This window comes from Rattus norvegicus, chromosome 17, assembly GCF_021556685.1.
Source record: "Rattus norvegicus strain SHRSP/BbbUtx chromosome 17, alternate assembly SHRSP_T2T, whole genome shotgun sequence".
In the NCBI taxonomy this organism is placed as follows: Eukaryota; Metazoa; Chordata; class Mammalia; order Rodentia; family Muridae; genus Rattus; species Rattus norvegicus.
Genome location: NC_141550.1, coordinates 18788690 through 18802248, shown reverse-complemented (window position 1 = coordinate 18802248; position 13559 = coordinate 18788690). Strand labels below are relative to the sequence as shown.

General features: G+C 46.0%; 1 protein-coding gene across 16 annotated transcripts in view; it reads right to left on the bottom strand.

The window, feature by feature from the left end:
* Positions 1-13559, bottom strand: part of Atxn1 (ataxin 1) — a 410902-nt gene that overhangs the window by 288242 nt on the left and 109101 nt on the right. For all 16 annotated transcript variants that reach the window (NM_012726.4, XM_087589782.1, XM_087589789.1 and 13 more), the window contains 1 exon segment: positions 9887-10015. The gene's annotated coding sequence lies outside the window, so the exon portion shown is untranslated.

Here is a 13559-nt window from a genome sequence, read left to right as displayed (position 1 = left end):
GATAGACACAGAAGATTAGTTAGATAGATACAGAGATGATACATAGATACGCTGAATAAAATGATCCAATTTAGGACAGTTTAAATGTAGCACATCTGGCTGTCAGCTAGCTCCCTAGACAGTGCTCTAAGCTCACTGTCTCTCTCTCCCTCGAGATGAGATCAGGCAAGTTCCAGGTAAGGCTGGAGATGCTACAACTCTGACTACTCAGTAATAGGAGGTAGCCATAGGCATTCCTGCAAAGTGAGTACAGCTGTGGATAAGCTAAGGGCCTGTGTACCCATGCCAGCACGGTTGCAAAACACAACTCCCAAAAGAGACACACTCGAAAGGTTTGATGTTTTAGCAAGTCTCAGAGCAGACTGTCAGAGCAAAGGCAAACCCAAATTGTGTCTTGTAAAATATAATATAAATCTAATATTAATTAGGTCGAGTTTACATAATAATTTTCTTGTGGTTTCACTGGCCATGGCTTTTGATACTGTGAACTAAACTTCCTCTGTACAAACCAGGCAGCCTTGGGAAGCCAGTGCTGCACTGCTTGTTGCTATGTGTCTCAGTGCTATAATGAATCTGGATTCAATCAGATGGAGGAAGAAAAGTGCTTGCCTTAAATATCCAGGGCCCCTGCTAGGCACTCACTCCCAAATCTATTTATTGTGAAGGGCAAACTCACTTTGCAGGCTCAGTCTAGGATGCTGGGCTCATACCAGTGGCTAATTTGACTGCCTCCTGCAAATGGCCACCTGCCAGCAGCATCACTTAAGACTAACGCTGGTCCTGAGGCCAGTAGAAAACAATTTCTTCCCCAGCAACCTCAGCAAAGGCGATTGTGTCCTTGCGGGGCTTCAGTGGAGAGCAAGAGGCTGCCTGCTTAACAACAAGAACTGAAGCCAGGAGAAGAAACTACTGTGTGAAGACTATAGCAGGCAAACTAAGACTCAGGGTTTGAATCCTAGCTTCATCATCTATAAGCAGGGTCACACTCTCCAGTCCCAGTAGTGCACGCCATTATGATAACATGTAACTTAAATGTAAAGTAAATATCTCTTTAAGACATCCCGTGAGGAGGAAAGGAGATGAGACATGTACAGGAGTAACTTATAGTGGGGTGATTTGTATATGCTTGGCCCAGGGAGTGACACTTTTAGAAGGTGTGGCCCTGTTGGAATAGGTGTGACTCTGTTGGAGTAGGTGTGTCACGGTGGGTGTGGGTTTTAAGACCCTCCTCCTAGCTGCCTGGAAGTCAGTTTTCTGTTAGCAGCCTTCAGATGAAGATGTAGAACTCTCAGCTCCTGCACCAGGCCTGCCTGGATGCTGCCATGTTCCCACCTTGATGATGTTGATGGATTGACCCTCTGAACCTGTAAGCCAGCCCCAATGAAATGTTGTCCTTATAAGAGCTGCCTTGGACATGGTGTCTGTTCACAGCAGTAAACCCTAACTGGTAGGACAATGTGCCAAGGGCCTTTTCCAGATTGCCAGGAGCTAGAGTCACCTAGGAAACATACTTCTGGATATGTCTATGAGGATGTTTCCAGAGAACCTTAAATGAGGTGGGAAGACAGCCCTCCTCTGGGAACACTGATGGCACCCTTCCTTGGGCTGGGGTCCTCAGCAAAATAAAAGGGAGTGGGAGGAATGCTAATTGTCACCTCCTCAGCTTCCTGACTGGATGCAGTCGACCCCCATTGCCTCAGCTGTGAGTTGACCTGGCTGCCAGGCCTCATCACCATAATGGGTTGTGCCCTTCAACTGTGCACTAAATTAAGCCCTTCTGCCCTTAGGCTGATTTTATTAAGTACTCTACCACAGCCATGAGGACAGTACCTCATGCATAGAGCCTGCTCACTTCTCTGTCTTGCCTTCTCTAATCAAAGCTACTACAACAGGAATTTTAGGGAGGGAGTTAACTAGAGATGGAAGTCAGGACCTCATCCCACTCAGAGATGCTTTCGTCTATGCTAAGGACACCAGGCATTCTTGGATCACCTGCAGTCCCAATGTCACCATACAGACTGGTCTAGACAGTCCACAGAGGGCAGTTCTGGACAAGAGCCTACTACAGTGGGAAGTAGCTGACGCTGTAACGACAATGGCAGGAGTCTGCTGGCTTCCCATGTGTTCAGCATGAGGCATTCAAGACCACAACAGGGTAGTGTAAGACTCAGTGTCTCCTCACACATGATGGACGGTAACGGAAGCCCTTAGCCACTGGACAGTGCATCAGAGCACCAGAGAATAACTAAGGGGTAATATGCAAGTCTGAGCTCATTGACCCAGTCAGGCTGGGTCTCCTGAGCCATCTTTGAACCAAGTTAAAGGTCTGGAGTTCAACTGAATGCAATCTGGGGGAAGAAAAGTAAGATGTTTGGGGCTGGCAAGAGGGCTCAGCAGGTAAAAGTGCTTGCTGCCAAGGCCTGTGACCTGAGTTCAAGCCTCGGGACCTATACAGTGATAGGAGAGAATTAATCCCTGCCTCGGGACCTATACAGTGACAGGAGAGAATTAATCCCTGCAAGTTATCCTCTGACCTGCACTCTGGAGTTGTGCTGCGTGCGTGCGTGCGTGCGTGCATGCGTGCGTGCGTGCGTGCGTGCGTCCACACAAAGTAAATAAACTTTAATAAAAACATTGAGAAAAAGAAAACTGAAACTTCTGAGTTTTAGTACATTACCTGTGCAGGACAGGCAAGTGTCAGATTCTATGACATGCTACAGAATGATATTGTATGTGTCCGAGTCAGTCTATAATCAGCACGGGAAGACTGACCCCTTCGTGAATCCGGGAACAGGCCACCTTTTGTCTTGATTTTATAGACAAAGAGACTGAAGACTGCATCAGAGCATCATGCAAAAACGACACTTGACAAGTTGCAAGGTGGAATTTATCTTCCCCACTCACTGACACCAACTAAAGAATTAATAGAAAAAATCTGTTGTGTATCCTGGAGAATTGAGCGCAGCCCTCCCCACCCCAATACGAAGATAGAGCTTAAAAGACATGCAACTGGAGGCCGGGGAGATGGTTCGGTGGTTAAGAACATTTCCTCTTCTTCCACAGGACACAAGTTCAATCCCGGGAAAGGGTTCCCCCAATTGTCTGTAACTCTAGCTAGCTTCAAGGACATCTACATACAGGTATACACACACATAAATAGAAATAATACTAAAGACATATAACATGCCTCGTAGACTCACTGCCAAAAAAAAAAATCTAAATGTCTTGATTATGATATAAAAAGTGAGGTTTTTGAGGGACATTTTCAACGTAATATATTTTTAAAAAAATAATCCATCCTGCTTTCCTTTATAAAGGAATGCTCAGAGAATAGACATTAATTTTGGAGATGACCTTTCATTTACTTAAGCCAAGTTTTTTTTTTTTTTTTCTCTCTCTCTCTCTTGGTATTTTAGCCAAATAGAATTCTTAGAAATAGAGGGGGGGGGGGAAGCATCAAGCATATTCCTGGAGCAGGGTAGCCTTTCAAAACTGAAAATGTTACGTCAACCTTTTTAATGTTATCCAGTCTTGACTTTTTAAATCCGCTTTAAAAATCCCACACAGTCCCGCGATGCTGCCGGTACAGCAAGTCCCATTAACCTGGGTCCCAGCTTGGGGGCTATCATCTTGGATGTCACGGAAATGCTAGAAAGGCCATTTCTAGGAACTTCACAAAGATGCTTACAAGGGAGCAGACATGGCTGCATCTGTTGTTAAGTTTAACCTAGGTTGTTTAGTTTAAATAATTTAACATTAGATCCAAGCATTTCCATAAAACGGTTTAGTCAGGAACATCTTTTCACAGTTTTTGAGAAATAGGAGTAAGTGCTGTAGATCTGGCCGGTGGTCCAGGCTTTGCCTAGTGTGTTAGGGAGCCCTGCGCTTAGTCCTCAGTTCTGCATAAAGTCCAGACCCAGGCAGACAAACAGAATCCCAGTGCCTGGGAAACAGAAGAAGGATCACAAGTTCAATGTCATCCTTGGCTTCAGACGGATCAGGATGGAGGGCAGCCTGTGCTTCGTGAGCTCCTATCTCAGGATGCACCAACAGCAGCAGCAAAGAATGCTCCTTTTGGAAGGTGCCACAGGAGCCCAGGGCAAGCGATCAGCCTGATGCACGGGCTGGGGAGGGGAGGAGGCAGCAAACTGCAAATCATCCCACAGGAGAAACCGCAGTGCTGCGAGCGGATGGGAAGACTAGGGGTCCAGCAGCAGACAGGGTTCAAGCTGCCGACTGATCTGTGTCTCTAAATGAGAAGCCAGGGAAAAGCGAATGTGACAGCTTCAACTTTATACTTAGCCTCAAGGTCAAGTTCAAGGGGGTCCGTGGGATTTCTGATTGGAGCCATCTGAAGGGGATCTGGAAGTGAGTGAGTTCCGGGTCTGAAGAGATGGGAATGTTAATGGTCTAATTCACTGGCACAGAGTGAAGTCCCTGCCACACAGCACACCATATACAGAGACATGGACAGACAATGTGCACACACATGCGTTTATGTACACACACACACACACACACACACACACGCACGCACGCGCACACACACACACACACACACACACACACACAAACACACACACACACACCAAGGAAAGCATGTGAAGTAACAGGATGCGGCTTTCCCAATTTCTTTCAACACTATCTGCGCCAGCAGCAGTAGTTAAAATTCTAATTTCTTTTGATGGACAGAAAATACCTCCCTTCAAAGCTCTCAGATTGTCAGTAAAGAAGAGGACCCATCAAATCAATCAACACCTGCTTCACTGATGCCTGCTCTAAGCAAACCCATACCATTTCCTAATGTAGTATGCTTTTGCTCAAAGCTAGACTTACCCACGCAAGCTTCTCAGAAGGACTTCTGCAATCAGAAGCTCGTGATGTCGTCGGCTAGAAGAGTGAGTGCTAACACATCTGACAGAATCTAGGTCCTGCTTTCCAGAACACTGGCTTAGGTGTGTGTGGCACCGATCTCCTCTAAGCTGGAACACTTCTAGAACTTTCTAAGGACGCCTGTAGTAAGAGTGGTGAGCATATTGTCTCTCGTTTTGTCTTTTGAGTTTCTTACACTGTAGCCTATACTGGCCTTAAACTCACTGTGAAAGCCCAAGCTCGTTCCAAACTGATGGTAATTCTTCTGCCTTAACCTTCCAAATGCTGGGATTATAGGTGTGTTTGGCTACCAGTGGATCTTTTCCTACTAACACCTGCTTTCCCAAAGCAGTACCTCAGATGAGTGCCGCTCTGGAAATTGGACAGCTCTCAAGGACACTTTGTGGCAAGAGGCCCAAGCCACATGGGTTCTAACCGGGCAGATGCTCTGCTTACAAGATCAGCTTTTCTTTTGCCCACTTATAAAGAAAGGTGGCTTCTAAAAAGGATACATGCTATCCACCATTAAAGGACACCCACCCCCCCCAACTCAGGAATGCTAGCTAGCTATGGCGGTACATACCTGCCATTCCATCACTTGAGAGTCAGATGCAGACAAGTTTGAGGCCAGCACGGTCTACATAATGACTTCTAGGCCACCCATTGCCAGCTACACAGCCTGCTAGTAGGACAAAACCCCACGTTTTACATTTCCTTTCATTGGTTATTCTTCTACCTGAGAGCCTTTTAAGAAGGGCTTAAGTGTATGTATGCAAACTAGACATTTCTGCCCTGCAGATGCCATCCAGGGCACTTCCCTTTCGCATCACAGCTCTCACAACTATGCCCACATGAATGAGAAAAGCCACACAGAGAGATCCAGCCTGGTCTCCATGACATTCATGCTCAAGAGTCTCTTCTGCTGCTGGCCTTGCTTTGGGAGCCCACACCCGTTTGCCTGTACTTAGAGAATGTGAGGAGAATCTACCCTGTTTCACTTTTCTCTTACTAATCTCCTAAATTGGATGAAAGGACAAAAAGGTGTAGCTCAGTGGCTGAATACCTGTTTAACATGTACTCGGTCCCCGAGTCCATCCCAGCACCAAAACGAAAGCTGTAATGGACACCTGGGAGTATCTGCTTTTCCATCACTGCCCTTGAGTGTGTTTTCTCAAGCAAACTTAAGTCACGAACAGCCTGCCTTCTACAGGCAAAACCGTGGCTAAGTAATAGGTGAAGAAGGGGTTGTAAATTGTTTTTATTTTAAAACTTGATCTTAAGCTAGATAGCCAAGGCAATCTCTGTCTTGGTCTCCTAGACACTGGGATTATGGGTAGGGAGCATGACACCAGCATCAAAAACAAATGAGATGCACTTGGTAAATTACGATATCGTGAAATAGGCCTTTGCTATTGGTCTCCATTTTCCTGGCTTACAACACTTAAAACTCTTAGAAGTAACCAATGTCCTTTGATTAATTGACTTGATATCTCCCCAGCTTCAGTGTGGGACACAGCAAGGTTAGATTTACAGGTCAGGTCATTTAGCCTATCTCCTAGTCTTAGAGGAGCCGGGGACTGCGTTGATGTCAGTGGCCAATGAGGTTATAGGTATACTTACACAAGGAGGCCTCCATAAAACTCAAAGGGCCGAGTTTAAGGATACTATAGTTTTGCCCACCCAGAGAATGCTGAGGCTCTACACCCTCACTCTCTCTCTCTCTCCCTCTCTTCCTCCGTCCCTCCCTCCCTCCCTCCGCTCTTCATCCTAGCGCCCACCCTCTTCTTTGCAATGCCACTTATAACATGCCAGTACAGTCAGCAGCGGCATACAGCTGTGTTATCACAGCAAAGGCAAGTATTACCTTGTAATCTGCGAGTCAAATCTAGCAAACTCATTCAAACCCAGGAGGCAGGTGCAGGGAATCCTGCCTTGTGTCTGGTGGGCCGGAAGCCTGGTGAAGCAACTCATCACCCTGGCAGCGCTGCAGGACTGACCCCACCTGACGCCATCAGAGTGAGTTGTTCTGCTTGCACACATGCACAACGATGTGTTCTGCCTCCGAATAGACAGTAGGAGAAACCGGGTTTGCCTTTCTCATTATCCGTTCAGCGATGGTCATCTTAATAGATTCGTCCATCCTGATGGGCCCCATCAGCCCTTCATAGAACGAGGAGGGTATTATCATTTCTACTAGGGCAGCAGGCAAACCACTGAGGAGTTCTGCCAGAAGCTTGGCCACCACAGATTTCTTTGGAGTCATGCAAAGCCAGGTTGATTACCCCATGGTTCCGGGACGGGTGGCAGGGCAGAAGGAAGAGGAGCCAGATGTCATCACTGTAGTCTGTTAACGTCAGATTCAAACCCAGACTCTGCCACTGCCACTGGTGTATGGCCACTGGGGCTTAACTTGGGTCTCTTTCCCTAACAGGATGGCTCTCCCGCCACTCAGTCTGACCACCTGAAAGTCCCAACGGCTGAAAGAGATACAACTCAGAATAAACTGCTGAGGGCAGCTGATATGGCCTTGGGAGCTGGCTGCCCTTCTGTGGCTCTCCTCCAGCTGCCCAGCACAGAGCGAGCAGATGTCCCCTTATACCAGACCTCAGCAGGAGCTGCTGTTACAAGGGACAGAAGAAAGAGACACTAGAGTGTTGTCCAAGAGCCTCTAGCTTGGGGGTAGAGGATGTTTAGCTGGAACTGGGTCTCCGAGAGTTTATATATACTGACTTCCTTTCCCCAAAATGGTGGACAGGATCCCTCAGTTTTTTGTCATTAAAAATTGATAAATCAAAAAGGTGAATGTGACTCTGGTGAAGGTTGCCTAGATCAATAAGGGAGCATTTCGTCGGAACCTTCACTGTACTCAGACCTGCAGGTTCTGCTGTGGGCAGGAGGACAGGAGAACTATTCACCATTAGTCTCTAGACAGTTGTTTGAAACTCCAGTAGGCAAAGAGTTAGGCGGGGCAAGCCATTTGAGCTTCCCCACCCCCAGAAATTCTGATTGCTTCAGCCTGGTGTCACTGGGTCTTTGACTTTATAACCACATCCTGGTGAATCAGAAATAGGAGGTCTTGAGATGAGACCACCATTGAGAAACCCTGGCCTGTGACATGGGTCCTATCCTACAGCGGGCTGCAACCTAAATGGGGTACCAGCAAACACACAGCTCTAGGTCGTGCCTGGAGGTCCCAGACATTATTCATTAGCCATCTGGGATCTCAGGAAGAACTTATAAGAGCCTGAGTTCTGGAGAGCAAGCCTTGTCCACAGATAACCCCCAGCAAATGTCTTCTTCAGCAGGTTTGTGATTTCCTACGGCCCACCGCACACAGTAGACATATGGGGGAAAAGATACAGGCTAGGATGCCCCACCAGACAGGAAGGACGCTCTACCCAGGGCAGTCATAACCTGGTGTCTCCAGATCACACCCAGTCAACAGTGTCACTCTTCAGAACTCACGTGGTTTCCTGATCCTCAAAACTTGGCATTTGTTAGAGAGAGAAAACGCTGTTATGAAACCCGAAAAATGTGCCACTCCAAGGCAGACAGCCAGCTGCTAACAAGAATGATGTGTGACCGTCATTTGGACTGCTGTTCACAGCTCAGCTTTCAGGAAGGAGATGTTTAGCAAGAAAGAAAACCAGAACCTTCTTCTCAATGGAAAACAAAGGTTGAGGCTCCATGGAGTGAAACGGCTTATACTCTGTCAGCCACACAGTGATAAAAATCTGGGACCTCAATAGAAAGAAAAACAAAAAAAGGAAGGACAAGAATTTAAAAGACCCTAGTCTTGTTTATTTTAATACAAAATTCATGAAACACCCCTTTTTTAATGTCACAAGGGAGTTAAATTATTAACCACCGAATCTGAAAGTCTACTGCTTCACCAAAAGACAGTAGAGATGCGCCTCTTAGGGACTGGACCCTTTCTTCTATAATTGCTCCTAGGATGATCTCCCTAACTCCCTGCAAATGATAGTTTGCCCCAGGCACCCAATAAACTCCACCAGAGAGAATGGGAGACCACAGTTATTCAACTGTACTAGAAGGCATTGAGTTTTCAATTTGCAGGAGACCAGGGAGATCAGTAGGACACACCCACTTTTAGGGGGCAGTCATAGCAGGTGCTGTGCTCTCCCAATACCCTCCACCATAGGTGGAGATGAACAGGCTGGGATCTGAGGATTACTTCTGGGGAAGAAGCCAAAAAGGCACCCTGAGAAACCTATATTGTTTCTGTCTATCGTTTAGATATTTTCTTTAAAAAAAAATACATATTTAAAGCTTAGAATTCTTGGACTGTAACTCAGACCAAGACTGTCACTCAGGGGACCAAGAGCACCAATAAACAAAAGGACCAAGGTCTACGTTCTACAGCCAAGATGGTCACTATATTTCACAACCACGTATTATAAATTTTAGAGAAAAACAGGAGTGAGGACCAAAAGGTCGCCAACATGAAGAACAGACCAAAAGCTATGAAGGAAATACTAGCCATCCTGATCATAAATGACATACCACATACATCTTTCAACTGAGCCTATCGTACGCCATGTTTACAGGTTACACAGGCAGCCCTTGTTGAATGTGGTCTGGAAACGACTGATGCCAGCTCCTCCTTGCTGGTCCAATATTGATTATGGTATTGTGTAAGGTATCACCAGATAGCTACACTCCTCTGTAGGGTTGGTTGATCCCTTATGAATTTGGCTAAAATGGACCCTATGGAGCACACGGATTAGTTACTGTCTGTGTGAGAGTTGTGTGGGCGCTGATGCTGTCGTTCTCGCTCTTATTTGTTGGGTTTTTTTTTTTTTTTTTGGTTGGTTCATTTGTTGGTTTTGTTTCATTTTTCCTAACCACATGTGTCTTGCCCTGAAGTCGTATTGCTTGAGCTATGGGGGGAAAATAGCTATGCATCTTATTCACTAACCGATCCCGGAACACCAAATAAATACTCCACATGAATTTAAAACAGGTAATCGCCAACCCCAGTGGGGTGACTTACCCCAAACCATTCCTGTTTCAAGATCATCCACGCAGGCTGGAGTCCACTCTGTTTTGCTCAGGGTCTACTGTAACCTGACTTTTGCCGTCTCTGCACAGATCCTTTCATTCCGTTCCAGGATGCTGCAATCTAACAAAACCAAACAGCAAGTCAGAGTGGAAAATGCCACTTCAAGCAGTTGGTGATTATGCAGGGGAAATCCCTGGGCGTTCTCAATGTCTACCTTATATGTCAAACAAGTGTGTCCATCAGCTGAACAAAGCTATCACAATCTTCTCTACAGTGGTGCCCTAAAATACTGGAAAGGAAGGAAGAGAGAGAGAGAGAGAGAGAGAGAGAGAGAGAGGGAGGGAAAAGAGAGAGAAGAGGAAAAGAAAGAAAAGAAAAAGGAAAGGATAAAAAGGAGAGGGGAAGGGAGGGAAGAGGGGAGAGGGGGAGAGCGAGGAGAGAGAGAGAGAGAGAGAGAGAGAGAGAGAGAGAATGAATATGAATATGAATATGAATATGAATAAAGCGAACCATGCTGGGCAAGACAGTATTCCCAGTAGACCTGTGCTCGCAAACTATCAAGTTTACCAAGTGAATGCAGTAAAGGAAAGATTCTTCAGGTTTGAATAACGAAATATAATACCTTCTAGGTATCAAGGGTAGAAAGTAGAGAACATTTTCTGCTGTTGTTGCTTTTTTAAAATCACTCCTCCAGGCTGTTACAGTCTGAGACTGCTGTGTGTGATGCTGTACGCCTAGAATTCCAGCATTCAGGAGGTAGAGGCAGGAAGATCAGGAGTTCAAGACCAGCAAAGGCTACACAGGGGGCTTCTGTGTTTAAAAACGCTATCCTGAAAAGTTTAGAAATGAACCTAATAAGTTAATCTGGCTACTTTCTTGGCTCTTTGTCATGAAAATATTTTCAAGACTATCTTACTGCTTGAGCTATGGGGATGGGGGGGATAGCCATGTATCTTATTCATAAAAAGATCCCAGCACACCAAATAAACACTCCACATGAGATTAAAGACATGTAAATACCAATGGCAATGGGGTAACTTACTCCAAAACCTTCCTGCTTTCAAGCTCACTCATGCTTGAATGAACATTCATGTGGTTGATGAGCAAATATTTTTTTTTTAATACAGAGCTTTTAGGATAGAACAGGAAAATGATAGCAAGAGAAAGGAAATTTCCATTTTGCGCTGTGCATAGCTAGTTGATGGGTTTCCCCCACCTGCCTCTTGATAAACTTGATAAATACCATCTCCTCCCAGGGTGGGAAACGCTAATCACTGTACATGGTAGGTATGAAATGAACAGTAAAGGTATTCATGAGTCCTCACCCCGTCTGGCAACAGCTGATGGGGCCTACACTGGAACCGCCTAACATACAGCTCATTCTGGAAAGTTCTTTTCCTTCATAAGCTGTATTAAAATCCTTTTGTCCCCAGGTACGGTTCCAGTTTCTCCTGAACCATGGTTAAACCCTACTGTTTTGTTGACTGTGGCAGCTTGAGAGTTTGGAGGTCAACTTCAAAGGAGTTGGTGCGCCCCCTCCCCTTTAATTGTTTCAACTTTTCAGTCATTGTCCCCTGTCTATTTTGAAGGCCTGCGGGAGGGCTGTCACCCAGTTCTGAGGATGGTGGCTACATCGTGCTCTAGCTGTAGTTCTGGATGTTGGAGGAGAGATCCTGAAGACAGACACTCTGCCCCTCTCCCAACTTTTATAAGAAGACTTAGTGTGTCCAGGCAACATGTGGGCAGACATCAGAACTAAAGCTGAGCCCCCAAGAGCCCAGCACAGTGAACCTCGGCTGCAGTCCTTACAGTCGAAAGGTCGCCACAGATTTGAGGCTAGGGTAGTCTTCCTTGCAAGTTGGGAGGTGGCCAGGGCCACATAACAAGAGAATAGGAATGGACCTCAAAACGACAACAAAAACACAAAATAACAACAAAGAGCCCCCAAGAGGGTCTCAATGACCTATTTTGTTTGGCTCAAATTTGAACAAAACATGGTCTCTAACGCAGAATGGAAGCAACGCAGGGCCAGGCCCCCGATCATCCCTCTCAACCTATTTCAGCTCCCACGTTTTGGTCTTTGTGTCATGGCTCCCCCCAGGCACAGTATGGATGAAATGCGATTCTCCCCAGCCCCTGCAGTTGTCCATAGTGTAAACGGATCTGTTCTTCATTACCAGTTTCCATTTTAGAATGTAAGGGAGCTAAGGCAATGTCTGAATAAACTTTAAGAATCTCAGAAGGGCTTCCGGGATGACCAAGAAAGCTACCATCCTCACGTGTACACCTAGATCATTGGGATAACTAACACTACTCTTTGTTCTCCTGCAAACTTTGTCTCAAGTACTCCTTGAGCTAAGGATGACCTTGAGCTAAGGACAATCCCCCTCTGTCCATTACCTTCTTCAATCTATGCTGTGCTAAGGATCAAACCCAGGGTATCTTGCATACCAAGCAAACACTCCCAACATCCCCAGTCCACAACTGACTCTTTGATAGACTTTACAGGTTACTGCTCTATGGAAAAGTCGACATTTTCTAAGAGGACTTCCAGGGGCATCTGCTTAGATCCATGTGCCCAATTCCAACGGCCAAGAGACAGAAACGGTGGGGGCGGGGGGGGGCTCTCGGTCAACACTCAACCAAGTGAATCGGGCTTCAGTGCCACACAGTGCATGTCCAGTCTGGAAATGCATGTGACAGGAAACAGAAATGTCTAGAGGACATGGATACCACAGAAGGTGGGGTTATAAGAGAACCATTCTTCTTCTGGGCAGTTCTCTTGAATGTAACTTACCCCCTTGTTGGGGGAGGCAGTATGTAGTAGTAACACTGACAGAAATCAAGATGAGCTTCTAAGTTCAAAGAAAAACTGTCTTGGAATTTGGAGGAGAAAAGGGAGAGGGCCTTGGTCTCTCAAGTTATTAGGGGGCCATCAAACTTTTTTTTTTCTTGAAACTAAAAATAGCTCCTGCTTTCGCTCTCACGGCCACCAACTTTCTCTCTGGGTCTTTTAGAATTAGACGAATTCTCTGTCACTTCGTTTAACTTCTACAATGAATCTCCCACCCACTCTGGAGAGCCATCCACATCTTAAGGACACAGGAAGTGAGTCAGGGCTCCTGACTAGACTTTGGGTTGAACTCTTTTACGTTAATCGACTCATTTAGTTCTTTCGCTTTTATTTTCTTTTGAGACACAGTCTTGCCTGAGAGCCCAAGCTGGCCCCTGTCTCCTAGTGTAGCCCAGTGTATCGCCCAAGCACTGGGATTATAGTCCTGGAGTACTGCCTTCGGCTCTCTTTGACTTTTAAAGGATATTAAAATCATCTAATGTAATAGAGAGTGGCTTTAAACTAAAGAAGCTCACCCGGCATCCTAACATTTCTATTAATGCACAGAGCTCAATTTTCAGATTTGCTTTTGTCCTTAACAAAGAACTTCATTTCTGGATTATATTGCTGTCACCTGTCTGTGAGCAAAATCCATTTGTATGTAGAGAGGGGGTGGGGGATCGGGGAGGTAGAAGGGGACTTTCGCTGGCTACCAACGCCATGCATCTGGAGACAGGAGAAGCAGTGCTCATTCAATTTACAGAGAGAGAGAGAGAGAGAGAGAGAGAGAGAGAGAGAGAGAGAGAGAGAGAGACAGACAGACAGACACCA